General features: G+C 37.4%; 1 protein-coding gene and 1 long non-coding RNA gene across 2 annotated transcripts in view; one reads left to right on the top strand and one right to left on the bottom strand.

Annotated features, from left to right (window-relative positions):
* Nucleotides 1-15,222, bottom strand: part of LOC110115582 (ferric reduction oxidase 8, mitochondrial) — a 41,041-nt gene that overhangs the window by 8,487 nt on the left and 17,332 nt on the right. The window lies entirely within an intron of this gene.
* Nucleotides 1,428-3,126, top strand: LOC114580783. Its single transcript, XR_003702347.1, has 3 exons — nt 1,428-2,283; nt 2,844-2,971; nt 3,089-3,126. It is a non-coding gene; the product is annotated as an uncharacterized LOC114580783 (long non-coding RNA).

Genomic DNA, 15,222 nt, shown 5'->3' with positions numbered 1-15,222 from the left:
TTCAATACCTTCCATAGAAAGCTCCATCAAAATTTCCGCACCTCACTTAAAAGTCATCAGCTGATGTGGGTAATTGATGGAAGATTGGGATGCAAAGAAGGAACACACAAACAAGGGATCCAAATAATAGCTCAGAGCTTCAAAGGGATATAATACTTATCATCTCCTCCTTACACCGAGTCTTAGCTATGTATAAAGCAAATAGAACATTCTAGAATATTAAAGATATACTAGACCTAAGCTCTATTTTAACTAATATGTTCCACGTCATACTTCGCTTGCATTAGAAGAGTTTGACTCCATCGGGACGCGTCAATGGGAGAGAGGGAGGTGTAGAAAACATAGGTAACCCTCCTGGATCGAAGATTTTGAAGGTTCTCAATCTCATGTAACCAAACAAACTGCAAGAATACAATTTAATCTATATAAAGCAAGGTTCATTGAATTGGGAGATTTTCCAAATTTTGGATTCATAGCTTCTACACAGTGGGATCTCTTTGGTAAGGTTTGAATAATTCCAAGACCATCCAAGCATCTTCTTGTGCCTGAGAGATGTTTAATGACCAAAAGCTTCCATCAGGTGAACCCCAACCTACACCAACCCCTGGAATGGGTCCACCTCTGCCAAATGTCCCCAAATATTGTACCATTGGCAATTCAGAAAAAACCAAGTTCCCATATACATCCACTACTCTAATAAGAACATTGGCTTGATCACCTTCCCCATTTTTACAAAGTCGTTGAATAAGAGCATTATATGTTAGAATTGTCGGGTCTAATCCCTTTTCCAACATCTCATTTCAAACATAAAAGGTATCCTTCATCTCACTCTTCCTGGTATAACCACTAATTATGGTATTGTAACTTACAAGGTCAGGCTTGATTCCTCGTCTATGCATCTCATCGAGAAGTGCACAAGCTTCCTTTGCTTTCCCCAACAAGCATAGGCCTCTCATCAGATAATTGTACGTGACATCATGATGGATTTTCTTCTTCACCATTTCTTTCAAAATTTCATAAGTTCTTTTAAAGTTCCCATCACTGGAGTGGCCATCAATCATGACATTGTAGATCATAAAATCAGGGGGAAAGCCCTTGTTATTTACCATGTCCCTGAACATTTTGTCAACCTCAACCACCTTATTCCTCTTGCAAAGGGCATTAATTAAAGAAGTGTAGGTGAACCTTATTGGATTTCACTCGCTTCCTTGAAATTTCTTCAAACAAGTCAAATGCCTTATTTACATTGTCGTCCTTTGAATATCCATTGATTAGAATGTGATACCCTCAAAATGTTTAAAATAAAGTAAGCGTCAACGTCCTTTAATGTTAAGTTATTTTCATTAAATTGTACTATTGAAGTATAAAAAAAAGACTAATATTAAATAATAGTAACTTCTGCATTACTTACTTGATTTACTGATAACTCTAAGTCATTTGTTTCATTATTTATTCAAATCACTGTAGCCATCCACTTATATAAGCATGCACTGGTTTGATAGTAGAAGACACTGTAATCAACGGCTGAGATCATTTTAGTCAATGTTAGTGGAATTCCCACTAGTGCTGAGTGGAATTTCCACTAGTACTGCTATATTAGGGTAAGAGTGTAAGACACTGAACTCCTAATTCCCCTCCCATTCCACGACAGCTGCTGAAATTTCCAAAAAAAACAGCCAGCGAATTGAAGGGGAGAAGCTGGATAAGGCTGCTGGCTGACGGTGGGAGAGCAAAGGGCTGCAGGTAGTGTGCTGTGGTGTGGGTAAACTGTGGGTTAACGTGCTCCTGTGCACAGGTAATGAAAATATATCTATATACATAGTTGGGAACTTGTGTACGATTCCAAAAATCTGAAAGAACTAATAGCTATCTTCTCAGATTTTGGTTTTTAAAATGGGTAGGATGTTGATAGAAATGGCATTTTTGTTAAATAGGGTGTACAGAATTTTATGTGGAAAATTTAGTGTGGAAAAATCTGGTAAGGGGTTTGCTGGAATGCAATATTTTAGCAAAGAAATTATGAAGGCCGAATGTTGCTTTTGCTGAAATATTTTTTGTGTGCTGAAACCAGTTTGCTGACTTCAGTAGAGGAAAATTTGTTAGTTGAATGAGGAAGAGTGTTTTTGAGGTAAGCATGTTTCTTTATATAGCTTGAATTTGTGGTTAGCTTGACATTGTGGTTGAAGGTATATATAAAAAGTAAATGCTTATGCTTAGGTTGTTTATAAGCGAAAAAGAGACCGGGGTTTCGGAGAGCATCACCCAAATATTCTGGAGGATGAGGTGAGATACCAAACGATGCATAGAGAATAATAAAATTTTATACATTTGCTATGTATGATAGCATTATTTCAATTTATGCCACTTATTCATATATGTGAATTTTGATATGATTATGAAAATGGACATGAGAATGAAATAATATAAAGTTATTTAAGTCATATGTTGGGGGATAAGCCCGCACTAGTAAAGGCGAAAGACCTGAAGAGGTAAGCCTATACTTTCAATTCTAGAAGTTGGGAATTTAGACCCAACCCTGAATTGAGAGAAGAATTTCAATTCTAAAAGTTGGGAAGCTAGACCCAACCTTGAATTGAAAAACTAAAAGGGTGCAAAAGCTTATAGCCAGCATTTGACTTGTTTAAAAATGGTGTTGAATAATTAGTAAGATGGAAAGTATTGCTATGTTTTATTGTGACACATGTGAAAAGTGCTCTAACCATGTTATTATTTAGTCACTAATGTTATGCCTTTCTTCATATTAACAAATGTTGCAATTATTCTTCATACATTGCTTGTGTATTTAATTGGGCCATCGCTCATTGGCAGTGGTTGTATTGCAGGCAAGGGAAAGGAGCCCGTAGGGCACTAGGCGATAAAGAGGTGATCGTTCGTTTTTGATGTAAATATGTTTTGGTGTACAAAGAGATCTTAGAGGAGATCTTAGATAGCTATATAAACCTTTTTGTATGTAAGTAAATTTCGAAAGTTTTAGTAGAGCTCTGTATTTGTTTTAGTTATGTTTGATGTTCAGTTAGGTATATTACATGCTTCTTATATGTTGAGGTCCTTCTCTGTCATGCTTTAGTTGGTGTTAGAGGGTGAGCCAAACTGGGGTGTGACACCTAATGAGTAAGAAAATAAGTTAAAAGAAAAAATAACAAAAGTTCATATTTGTTTGTTATGACATCATTTGTAAAGCCTATAAGCTATTGATGCGACTGCCAACAGCAAAGTTGCCCTGGCGGGCAGTAGCCAGGGAAAGGGGGGAACTCATTAGAAAAGATGTAGGAAATTATTAGAGGATTTGGGTTGTTTAAGGTGTGAGATTATGAAGGGCTATGTTTTATGTTATGTTTTGAATTTCTACAATTGTTGTTGTGAGGTGTTTGCGGTTCCTAGTAGCTGCTAGAAATTGGGGGAGAGATGATTTACTTCTCAATTAGTGAATCATCTTATATCTTGTCTTACTTTGCTTGAAAATTAATAAAAACATCTCTCTTGGAGTTGTTTCTAGATTTATTTAGAGTATATGGTTATTTTTTTATATTGTCGTGTGTTGTTTTGATCTTTAAGACTTATCAAATTGGTATTCGAGCAAGACTTAAGACCTATGGTGCCAAAAAAAAGTGGATGCTTTGGAAGAGAAGTTGGTCAATCTAAATCTGAAGTTGAAGAATGATTTCATCCATGGAAGGAAGGTTTTCTAACTTAGAGGGCATGATGAAGAAAATATTGGAGCTTCATACCCAACCAACAGTATCAGAGGCGAGGGCACCAGTGGGTGGCCAAGGAAGAGGGGAAAACCCCAATATCAACATAATAAGTGATGATTGAGAGGTAGAAATCTTGGGGAAAATATCCATCTCTTGAACCGATAAGCCCGGAGGGAAATGGGCTAATGATATAACATAAGGAGAAATTGGGAGGAAGAAATAAGGAGGGATGATTTTGAGGAAGAGGATATCTAAGAAAGGAGGAGGGGTGGGAGAAAACAATGGAGAGATCATAATCGCTAGATGGGAGGAGCTGGAGGCAGAGGGGATCCAATAATATGAAAGCAGAAGATGCACAATTTTGAAGAAGATGCTCATGGGTAGATCTATAGGGTAGAGAGATACTTTGTAGTGAATGAGCTGATGAAGGAGGACAAACTCACGACGGCTGTGTAAAACCCGCAAAAATGTTGTTTTAGACCTCGCACGCTTTTCAAAGAGTCGCGGCGAGTTTTAAGTGGGAAATTCAAGTTTGTCGGATTTCGATGGAAATAATTTTGAAAAGTTCTATGCAAAATTCTAAGAAATTTGATATATAAAACTTATATTTAATTTTGCTTAATTTAGGAAATAAAAATTAGATAATCTCATAATACCCAAAGTACCCCTAGTGTTTATAAAGGCTTGGATAACTTAAGTGAGGGCAAATTTGGTATTTTGGAAATCCCTTTTCTCCCTAAATGAACCAACCGAGCCCTCCTCTTTCATTTCACGCATGGTTTGGCCGAAATTTGGAGAGAGCGGACGGTAGAGGCGACGGGCAAGGGAGACGGCCGGCTCCGGAGGCATTTTTCCGACGAAAAACTTAGGGGAAATTGAAGAGGAAGTCAAGGGAAGGAAAAGGTATGTAATAGAACTATGATTTTCCATCTCTTTCTCAAGATTTTTGGATAAGAAGATTTTTAGGGTTTGAAAAAACTTTGATTTTCTTTAAGAATTTTAATGGGGGATTGTTAGGAAATGATTAGGATATATTTTTTATGTATAGAAATGTGATTTTTTTTGGAAGTTTTGAGTTGGAGAAATTTAGGGTTTTTCCATAGAGTTAGAAATTTTGATAGTACTTTATAAAATTGATTTCTAAGGGTTCTAAGATAGTTTCTAAGGGAAGAAATTAAGTTTTTCTTACAAAAATGTATTTTCCTAATTTTTAATTATTTTAAATCTGAAAAATATATTAATTTAATTATGAATTAGGTGTAAGGGAGAGTTTGGCATGTTTATGTGAGGGAATCAATGAAAATGTGTTTTCCAAATTTAGGGTTTTAAGGTAATTCCGAAAATAGTATTTATTTTAAATTTATAATGAGTGTAGGGAAAGATGTGTGTGTTTATTTTAGGTGTTGAACACGTGGAAAGGAAGAGTTCGTAAGGATTTTTGACGAAGCACGTTGTATTGAGGTAGGTAAATGTGACACTTTTAAATTTAGAAGAAAATTTCAATTCTTTCCACCATAGCATGTTTTATATTGTTGTGAGATTTTTAGCATTCTTCCAATCGTACTGCTTTTATATCTTATTATGCTCCTAATGTCATGCACATGTTTCTAGGGTTGCCTAATTATATGTACTCATTTGGTAATGGTTTAGAGACAATGTGTTATCTTACATTACAAGTACATCTCTTAGGTGATGATATATATATATATATATTGCACTTGTCTCTTTCTAGAGTAATGATCAAAGAATGTACTTAGCTCATTTGCTTTCCTCATGCTAACATGAAATCATGTAGCACATTAGGAGACAATTGACCATATGCATGAATGAGAATATTCCTATGAATAATTAAAGAACGAATGTATGTGCATGTTGATGCGGAGGTATCTTTGATAAAGGGATGCTCTTCCGAGCATTGGTAAAGGTGGTTCTTATGAACCAAATGGAAAAGGAATGGTCAAACAAATTGTACCTGATCAGTACAAAAGATACCTCCGAGACGAGTGATTTCAAGATGCATATAAAACATCTTATGATTCATGAAAACAATTCATGTATTATGTAAAGTGATTGGTTGCAAGCTCAACTAAAGAAAGAGTCTTAATGGTTCACCTAAAGGCATTTTACTTAACTTTTATGATTTGTTTATTGTTCCTACACAAAGCATTGACATACATATTATTTCCCTTGCATTGTTCTCTAAATTTAATTGAAAAAACATTTGTCTATTGAGTTATGACTCACCCATGTTATGGGAAATTTTCAGGAGATCCTGCGAATAGATAATGGCAGACCAACCACCGCGCACTTATCATCGTAGGGAGACGACGGGCGGCAGGTTCTTTTGAGTTTTGTCATTTTGATGATAGAAGATTGTATGTGTAGATGTTTTTGTGAGAGTTAGATTTTTTTGGATCCCTTCTTTTGGAAGAACTCTCTATGTACATTTTTTTCTTTTGAAAGATGAATGAAAAATGAAAGTTTTAATTGGATTTACTTTAGTGGCTCTTTCTTTTTATAGTTGGAAATGCTTGGTTTTTGTTAGATCTTTTGATGATATGCTATGAAGGTTTATTTCCATCCTGTTCGACCTCTGTTCCCGCCTCGCACTTGTGAGCTAACCGGGCCGGGTCGTAACAAGAGTGGTGTCAGAGCAAAGGATTTGAGAATATTCATTTCATGAAAGAGCCTATAGGATGATGTTATAGGTTAGAGTAGGTATAAGATGCATGTGCTATATATTGCTTTGATTGCTTTGTTGCTTTATGTCTCAGGGCTGAGGAACCTGAACCTGATGCCACTGATGGCAATACTTGAGAGGCCAGGAGGGAATTGCCAGTAGTAGTGGAGCCTCAGGGCAGTAACATTAATGCTACTTTGGATTCTTTCACCCAAATGAAGGCGGCTATGACACAAATGATAAAGAGTACTCAGACTCAAGCCGGAGGAAGTGTAAGCACTATGATGGACAAGAATTTAAAGTTATTTCAAGATATGAAGCCACCAACATTTGTAGGAGGTGGACCCATAGAGGCGGAGGATTGGTTAATGAAGGTTGAGAAGATTTTGTAAGGAATGCTATACCCACAAGATAGAAGAGTTTCCTTAGCTGCTTATGCCTTTAATGGGGAAGCAGAAAGATGGTGGAGAAGTCAGCTAGAAGAAACTTTTGGTCGGAGACCTAGTAGCCAAGTGACATGGGAGGAGTTTGTTAAGGTGTTTAGAGATTGGTATGTACCAATGACTGCTAGGAGGTCAATACAAGACAAATTTATGAGATTGGTGCAAGGTGACGGAACCATTACGTAGTATGAGGCTGATTTCACCATGCTTTCTAGGTATGCCTCTCATCTAATTCCTAATGTAGAAGAGAAATATCACCGCTTCCTTTATGGCTTGAGAGTCAGCATTAGACAGCCATTGGTTCCTTTGGGTATTGAAGATTACTCTACTTTAGTTAAGAGAGCACGAAAGATTGAGCTGGATTTACAGAGTACTCAGAGGAGGAGAGATTTCCAGAAGAGGAAGAATGAAGATAGATCCAAATCTGCCCAGTCTTTTCATTCTGAAAGGCCTAATTGGAAGAAATTTAAATCCAACATTTTAGAGAGTAGCACTTCTACAGCTGTATGCAATAAGTGTGGGAGAACTCATAAGGGAGAGTGCCTCTCTGGCACTAATACATGCTACTAGTGTCACCAACCAGGGCATATGTCAAAGTCTTGTCATCTCTTAGGACAAAAACCTACTACTGAGGCCAAAACAGGTAACACTCTTCCTCAAAGGACAACTGGCAGGCCAAGAACTGTAGAGTCTACTGGATCTACCCCATCACAAGGCCAAGCTCGTCCACCGGTTCAACCAAGAGTTTATGGATTGTCACAACAAGAGGCTAAGGATTCTCCTGATGTTATCACAGGTATGGACTTTATTTAATGTCAATGAATTCATTTATAATGTATGAGTAAGATGAGCTTTATGTTATGTTACATGCATGATATTTAGGAATAATCTTTGTATGTAACAAGCCTGTTAAGGTGTTGTTTGATACGGGAGCATCACATTCTTTCATTTCGGAGGAGTTTGTTAAGTCTGAAGGTTTGTTTTCCTCAAGTATGCTCAAGCCTTTATTAGTTTTGATGTCCAATGGGAGTCAGTTGGAAACCAACAAAAGGTGTCATGTGGAGTTGGCTATTGGTGATAGAATCTTGGGAGCAGATCTTATGTTATTTTCTTTAATGGAATTTGATATGATTCTAGGTATGGATTGGTTGTCTTGTCACTTTGTGACCATAGACTGTAATATGAAAGAACTTAAATTTTGTATGCCAGGGGAGAAAGAATTTAAATTTATAGGGGAAAAAGGCATAACTTCTATGATAATCTTTTCCTTGGTGGCATACAAATTGTTGAGGAAGGGTCACGAAGGCTTTCTAGATTATGTTAAGAAGGAGAAGAAAGAAGAGAGGAGATTAGAGGATATACCTGTCGTGCAAGAGTATCCAGAAGTATTTGCAGATGATTTACCTGGCTGACCTCCAAGCAGGGAGATTGATTTTACTATTGAGCTGGTTAGTGGAGCGGATCCTATTGCCAAAGCCCCTTATCGGATGGCGATAAAAGAGTTGAAAAAATTGAAAGATCAATTGCAAGAATTGCTTAATAAGGGATTCATCAGGCCTAGCACTTCTCCTTGGGGTGCTCCTGTGCTTTTTGTGAAGAAGAAGGATGAAAGTTTAAGGCTTTGCATAAACTACAGAGAATTGAACAAGCTGACTACAAAGAATAAATACCCTCTTCCAAGAATTGATGATTTGTTTGATCAGTTGGAAGGGGCCTCTGTGTTTTCCAAGATAGACTTGAGATCAGGATACTATCAACTTAAGATCAGAGAAGATGACATAGCAAAGAAAGCATTTAACACTAGATATGGGCATTATGAATTTGTGGTGATGCCATTTGGACTTACAAATGCCCCTGCAGTGTTTATGGACCTCATGAACAGAATCTTCAAGCCATTTATGGATCTATTTGAGATATTGTTCATCGATGATATATTGGTGTATTCCCCAAATGAAAAGATTCATGCAAATCAATTGAGGATGGTGTTAAATGCATTGAAAGAGAATGAGTTGTATGCTAAGTTCTCCAAATGTGAATTTTGGTTGAAGAGTGTGAACTTTTTGGGACATGTGATCAGCAATGGAGAGATCTCTGTTGATCAGCACAAGGTACAAGCTATAGTAGATTGGCCACGGCCCACTACTGTGACAAAGATCAGAAGCTTTTTGGGTTTGGCTGGTTACTACAGAAGATTTGTTGAGGGGTTTTCTCGGATAGCAATGTCATTATCTAGATTGACCCAAAAGACAGTGAAGTTTATATGGACAGATCAATGTGAAGAGACTTTTCAAAGGTTGAAACAGTGTATGATGACTTCTCCAGTGCTTACTATTCCTTCAGGGATGGATGGATTTCAGCTTTATAGTGATGCCTCTCACAAAGGATTGGGTTGTGTATTGATGCAGAATGGAAGGGTCATTGCCTATGCTTCTAGGCAACTAAAAAATCATGAAAGAAACTATCAAACCCATGATCTGGAGTTAGCTGCAGTGGTCTTTGCCCTAAAGATTTGGAGACATTACTTGTATGGAGTTAAGTGTGAAGTATTTACTGATCACCAGAATTTAAAATACATCTTCACATAGAAGGAGTTAAATTTGAGGTAAAGGAGATGGTTGGAGCTTATCAAGGACTATGATCTGGACATCCAATATCATCCAGGTAAGGAAAATGTAGTAGCGGATTCCTTAAGAAGGAAGACTTCTAGTGCCAGTTGGATGATTACACAACAGCATGAGTTGATAAAAGATTTGGAGAAGTTAGAGATATTAATAGTCCAGCCCAATGATGTAGAGTTTGTGGTCTTGAATCAGATGATCATTCAGTCAACATTGAAGGATAGAATAAGGGAAGCTTTGCCACAAGATGTAGAATTTGATAAAATCCTAAATTTGGTGAAGGTAGGGCACATGAAGGAGTTTGAGCTTGATGAGGATGAGCTACTACGGTATAGAGGCAGAATTTGCATCCCAGATGTTGGAGATTTGAGGAAAGACATTCTTCAAGAAGCTCACTATTCAAGTTATACCATTCACCCAGGTAGTAACAAGATGTACAAAGATTTGAATGAATACTTTTGGTGGCCAGGGATGAAGAGAAGTGTAGCAGAAATGGTGGCTAAGTGTACAGTTTGCCATATGGTTAAGGTAGAATATCAAAGGCCAGGAGGTTTATTGCAGCCTTTACCCAAACTGGAATGGAAGTGAGAAGACATAGCCATGGACTTTGTAGTTAGATTACCCAGGTTCAGAAATGGTCATGATGTTATATGGGTGATAATTGATAGGTTGACCAAGTCGGCACACTTTTTACCTATCAAGTAATCTGATGCTGTTGATAAGTTGGCAAGTGTTTATGTTAAGGAGATTGTTAGACTTCATGGAGTACCAAGATCGATAGTATCAGATAGAGATGGGAGATTCACCTCTAGATTGTAGAGGAAGGTTCAAGAGGCAATGGGCACTAGACTTACTTTCAGTACAGCCTTTCACCTTCAAACAGATGGTCAATCAGAGAGGACTATTCAGACTTTAGAGGATTTACTCAGATTATGTGTACTTGATTTTGGTGGCAAATGGGAGACACACATTCCACTGATTGAATTTGCTTATAACAACAGTTTCCAATCAAGTATAGGTATGCCACCATATGAAGCTTTGTATGGGAGGTGTCGAAATCCTTTATGTTGGGCTGAGACAGGAGAAAGAAAGATCATTAGATCTGACTTAGTAGATGATGCTACTGAAAAGATAAGACTGATCCGTGACAGATTGAAGGCTGTGCAAGATAGACAGAAGAAGTACTATAATGCCAAACATAGATCTGTTGAGTTTGATGTTGGAGAGTTTGTATTCCTCAAGGTGAGCCCTATGAAAGGTGTGAAGAGATTTGGTAAAATTGGGAAACTGAGTCCAAGATATGTTGGCCCTTTTGAAATATCAGAGAGAGTTGGAAGTGTGGCCTACATATTGGTTTTGCCATCTCATATGAGTGGAGTACATAATGTATTCCACATATCTTCTTTGAGGAAATACATTGCATATGAAGCTCAGAAGATCAGTACGGAATCAATAGATATCCAACCAGATCTGACTTTTGTAGATGAGCCTGAGCAGATCATAGATTATGATGTTAAGCAGCTTCGAAGCAGAGAGATTCCTTATGTTAAGATTCTTTGGAAGCATGGATCTGAGAGAGATGCTACATGGGAGAAGGAATCAAAAAAGAGGAAAAGCTACCCACGCCTATTTCATTAAGGTATGATTCATTAATGCTTGTCTTAAATTTCGAGGATAAAATTTTTAAAAGGGAGGGAGAATTGTAAAACCCGCAAAAAATGCTGTTTTATACTTCGCACGCTTTTCAAAGCGTCGCGACGAGTTTTAAGTGAAAAATTCAAGTTTGTCGGATTTTGATGGAAATAATTTTGAAAATTTATACGCAAAATTCTAAGAAATTTGATATATAAAACTTATATTTAATTTTGCTTAATTTAGGAAATAAAAATTAGAGAAGTCTCATAATACCCAAAGTACCCTAGTGTTTATTAAGGCTTGGATAACTTATGTAAGGGAAAATTTGGTATTTTGGAAATCCCTTTTCTTCCTAAATGAACCAACCGAGCACTCTTTCATTTCACGCATGGTTTGCTGAAATTTGGAGAGGGCGGACGGTAGAGGCGACGGGCAAGGTAGACGGCCGGCTTCGGAGGCGTTTTTTCGGCGAAAAACTTAGGGGAAATTGAAGAGGAAGTCAAGGGAAGGAAAATGTATGTAATAGAACTATGATTTTCTATCTCTTTCTCAAGATTTTTGAATGAGAAAATTTCTAGGGTTTGAGAAAACTTTGATTTTCTTTAAGAATTTTAATGGGGGATTGTTAGAGAATGATTAGGAGATATTTATTTATGTATAGAAATGCGATTTTCTTTGGAAGTTTTGAGTTGGAAAATTTAGGGTTTTTTCATAGAGTTAGAAATTTTGATAGTACTTTTATAAAATTTATTCGCAAGGGTCCTATGGTAGTTTTTAAGGGAAGAAATTAAGTTTTTCTTACAAAAATGTATTTTCCTAATTTTTAATTATTTTAAATCCGAAAATATATTAATTTAATTATGAATTTGGTGTAAGGGAGAGTTTGGCATGTTTATGTGAGAGAATCAATGAAAATATGTTTTCAAAATTTAGGGTTTTAAGGTAATTCCGAAAATAGTATTTATTTTAAATTTATAATGAGTGTAGGAAATGATGTGTGTGTTTCTTTTAGGGGTTGAACACGTGGAAATGAAGAGTTTGTAAGGATTTTTGGCGGAGCACGTTGTATTGTGATAGGTAAATGTGGCACTTTTAAATTTAGAAGAAAATTTCAATTCTTTCCACCATAGCATGTTTTATATTGTTGTGAAAATTTTTAGCATTCTTCCAATCATACTGCTTTTATATCTTATTATGCTCTTAATGTCATGCACATGTTTCTAGGGTTGCCTAATTATATGAACTCATTTGGTAATAGTTTAAAGATAATGTGTTATCTTACATTGCAAGTACATCTCTTATGTGATGATATATATATTGCACTTGTCTCTTTCTAGAGTAATGATTAAAGAATGTACTTAGCTTATTTGGTTTCCTCATGATAACATAAAATCATGTACCACATTAGGAGACAATTGACCATATGCATGAATAAGAATATTCCTATGAATAATATGTGCATGTTGATGCGGAGGTATCTTTGGTAAAGGGATGCTCTTCCGAGCATTGGTAAATATGGTTCTTATGAACCAAATGGAAATGGAATGGCCAAACAAATTGTACCTGATCAGTACAAAAGATACCTCCGAGACGGGTGATTACAAGATGCATATAAAACATCTTATGATTCATGAAAACAATTCATGTATTATGTAAAGTGATTGGTTGCCAGCTCAACTAAAGAAAGAGTCTTAATGGTTCACCTAGAGGCATGTTACTTAACTTTTATGATTTGTTTATTGTTCCTACAAAAAGCATTGACATACATGTTATTTCTCTCGCCTTGTTCTCTAAATTTAATTGAAAAAGCATTTGCCTATTGAGTTATGACTCACCCATGTTGTGGGAAATTTTAAGGAGATCCTGCAAATAGATAATGACAGACCAACCACAGCGTACTTACCGTCGTAGGGAGACGACGGGCGACAGGTTCTTTTGAGTTTTGTTATTTTGATGATAGAAGGTTGTATGTGTAGATTTTTTTGTGAGAGTTAGATTTGTTTGGATCCCTTCTTTTGGAAGAACTCTCTATGTAAATTTTTTTCTTTTGAAAGATGAATGAAAAATGAAAGTTTTAATTGGATTTATTTTAGTGGCTCTTTCTTTTTATAGTTGGAAATGCTTGGTTTTTGTTAGATCTTTTGATGATATGCTATGAAGGTTTATTTCCATCATGTCCGACCTCTGTTCCCGCCATGTACTTGCGAGCTAACCGGGCCGGGTCGTGAGACTTTGATAAGCAGTTCTTTGCTCTAGTTTAGGAAGGGATAATGATGATTTATCAAGAGAGGTTTGAGTACCTTTTTAGCCGATTAGGGAGGATTTCTGAAACAGTGTTGGAGGGAAATTTCATGATGGAACTTGAGAAAGAAAGACTATGAGGCCATGAGGGTTTGGGAAGGCTATGATGGCAGCCTAGTTAATTGAGGACAAAAACTCACTTGAGAGAACCAGCAAGGGCAATAGTTTGGGAGTATCTTTATACCAGTTGATGACTATTTTTTGGGTACCAAAGGTACAAAAGTGCCCATTCAGAGAGAAGTACCAAAGGATAGGGGATTGGTAGCACAACTAGGGGGAAATTTCAAGCAAGTGACTGAGGAAGAGGTTCAAGAGAAGAAGGCTAGGGATTACATTTATGTTGTGATGAGAAGTTTGCACCAGGCCACTACTGTAAGGATCGTTTGCTATAGGTGCTTACAGTTTGTAATGAGGATGAAGAGACTCTAAAGGAGGAGGAAGTTGAGGACGAGGCATTTGCACCTATATATGGAGGTCTCCCTAAATGCAACGGTGGAGTTTACCTCAACTCACACCATGAAGGTGAGGGGAAAAATAAGAGAAGAATCAGTAATAGTTCTAGTGGGCAGTGAAGCAACCCACAGCTTTATCTCCAACCAAGTGGTGGATCAATTATGGCTGAAATCAGTCGACACGGGCTCTTTTAAGGTGATGATGAGAATATTAAAGATGGAAAAGAGTATAAACATATTTCCACAATTGATGCTGACATGTTAGAGATCCAGATAAAGGAGGATTTTCTTCCCATGGAGTTAGGGAGGAACATGTGGGCTCCGAAAATTCGGCCCCGGCCTCCACTCGCTTTTCTTATTTGGCGAGGGAGTTTTAACGAACTATGTTCCGGGGTAAATTTTGGAAGGCAGATGGGTTTGTAGATAAGACACTACCCAGAGATTTCGCCCTCATTTTGCGAGGACTTTATGATCTGAGTTCTGGTTTCCTATAGGTGCAAGCCCCTATAGTTAATTACCCCTCTCAATCACGAGAGAGAACTTTCGATTAAGGCTAGTCGTCAATCAGATACGTATGGAGAATACGTGTTATCTGGCATATATTAGCAGCATAGGTATTGATATTTGGAAGTTTGAAAATTGGGTTTGAAAATAGTTGGAGAATTTGGGAATTTAGAAAGTTTAGATGTTTGAAAATTTGATATTTAAAAATAGAAATTTTAACATCTTACACTTAAAGCTGATGGTGGGGGAATGGATGATGGACCCGATCAAGATCCCATGGTTCCGTCATCCCGGGCCATCGTGATCCCTGGTCTACTTAGTCAGAGGAGGTAGTCGACCCAACCTGACAGAAGGATCCTTGTCGGCAGCCATGGGTTGCTTCGTCCAAGGGGACCTTATAGACTGGGGTTGAATGTTCGTCTAAGGGGACAAATTTGAATCCACCTTAGCTAACAGAGGGCTTTGTGCCCTATCGATCATATCCTATTGACTCATATCCCAAGGATTTGATGCCAATAAGGAGCGTATTGGCTCTGGCCATAACCGCTATATCGTGGTGCCATTTGGCGGCAAAACCACTCGGTTCAGAGGGCCCCGGGTCATAACCGTTTACCTGCAGTGCCATTTGGCGGCGAAACTGCCGGTTAGAGGACACGTACCACGCCCTTACTGGCAAGAGATTGTTTGAGAATGGATCCTAGTGATATTTTCGACTAGGCATTTGGCTCTTTGTGAGCTAGAGTTTATTCGAATTTATCCGCCTCGACAAACTGTTGCGGAGGGCGAATGGATTTTGCTTTAACTGCGTTGATGGATTTATTTCAATTTTAAATATTTTTGAGAATTTGGACTTTTTGTGGAGTTTTGGATTTT

This window comes from Dendrobium catenatum, unplaced genomic scaffold, assembly GCF_001605985.2.
Source record: "Dendrobium catenatum unplaced genomic scaffold, ASM160598v2 fragScaff_scaffold_1267, whole genome shotgun sequence".
Classification (NCBI taxonomy): domain Eukaryota; kingdom Viridiplantae; phylum Streptophyta; class Magnoliopsida; order Asparagales; family Orchidaceae; genus Dendrobium; species Dendrobium catenatum.
This window is presented reverse-complemented; position numbering and strand designations above follow the sequence as displayed.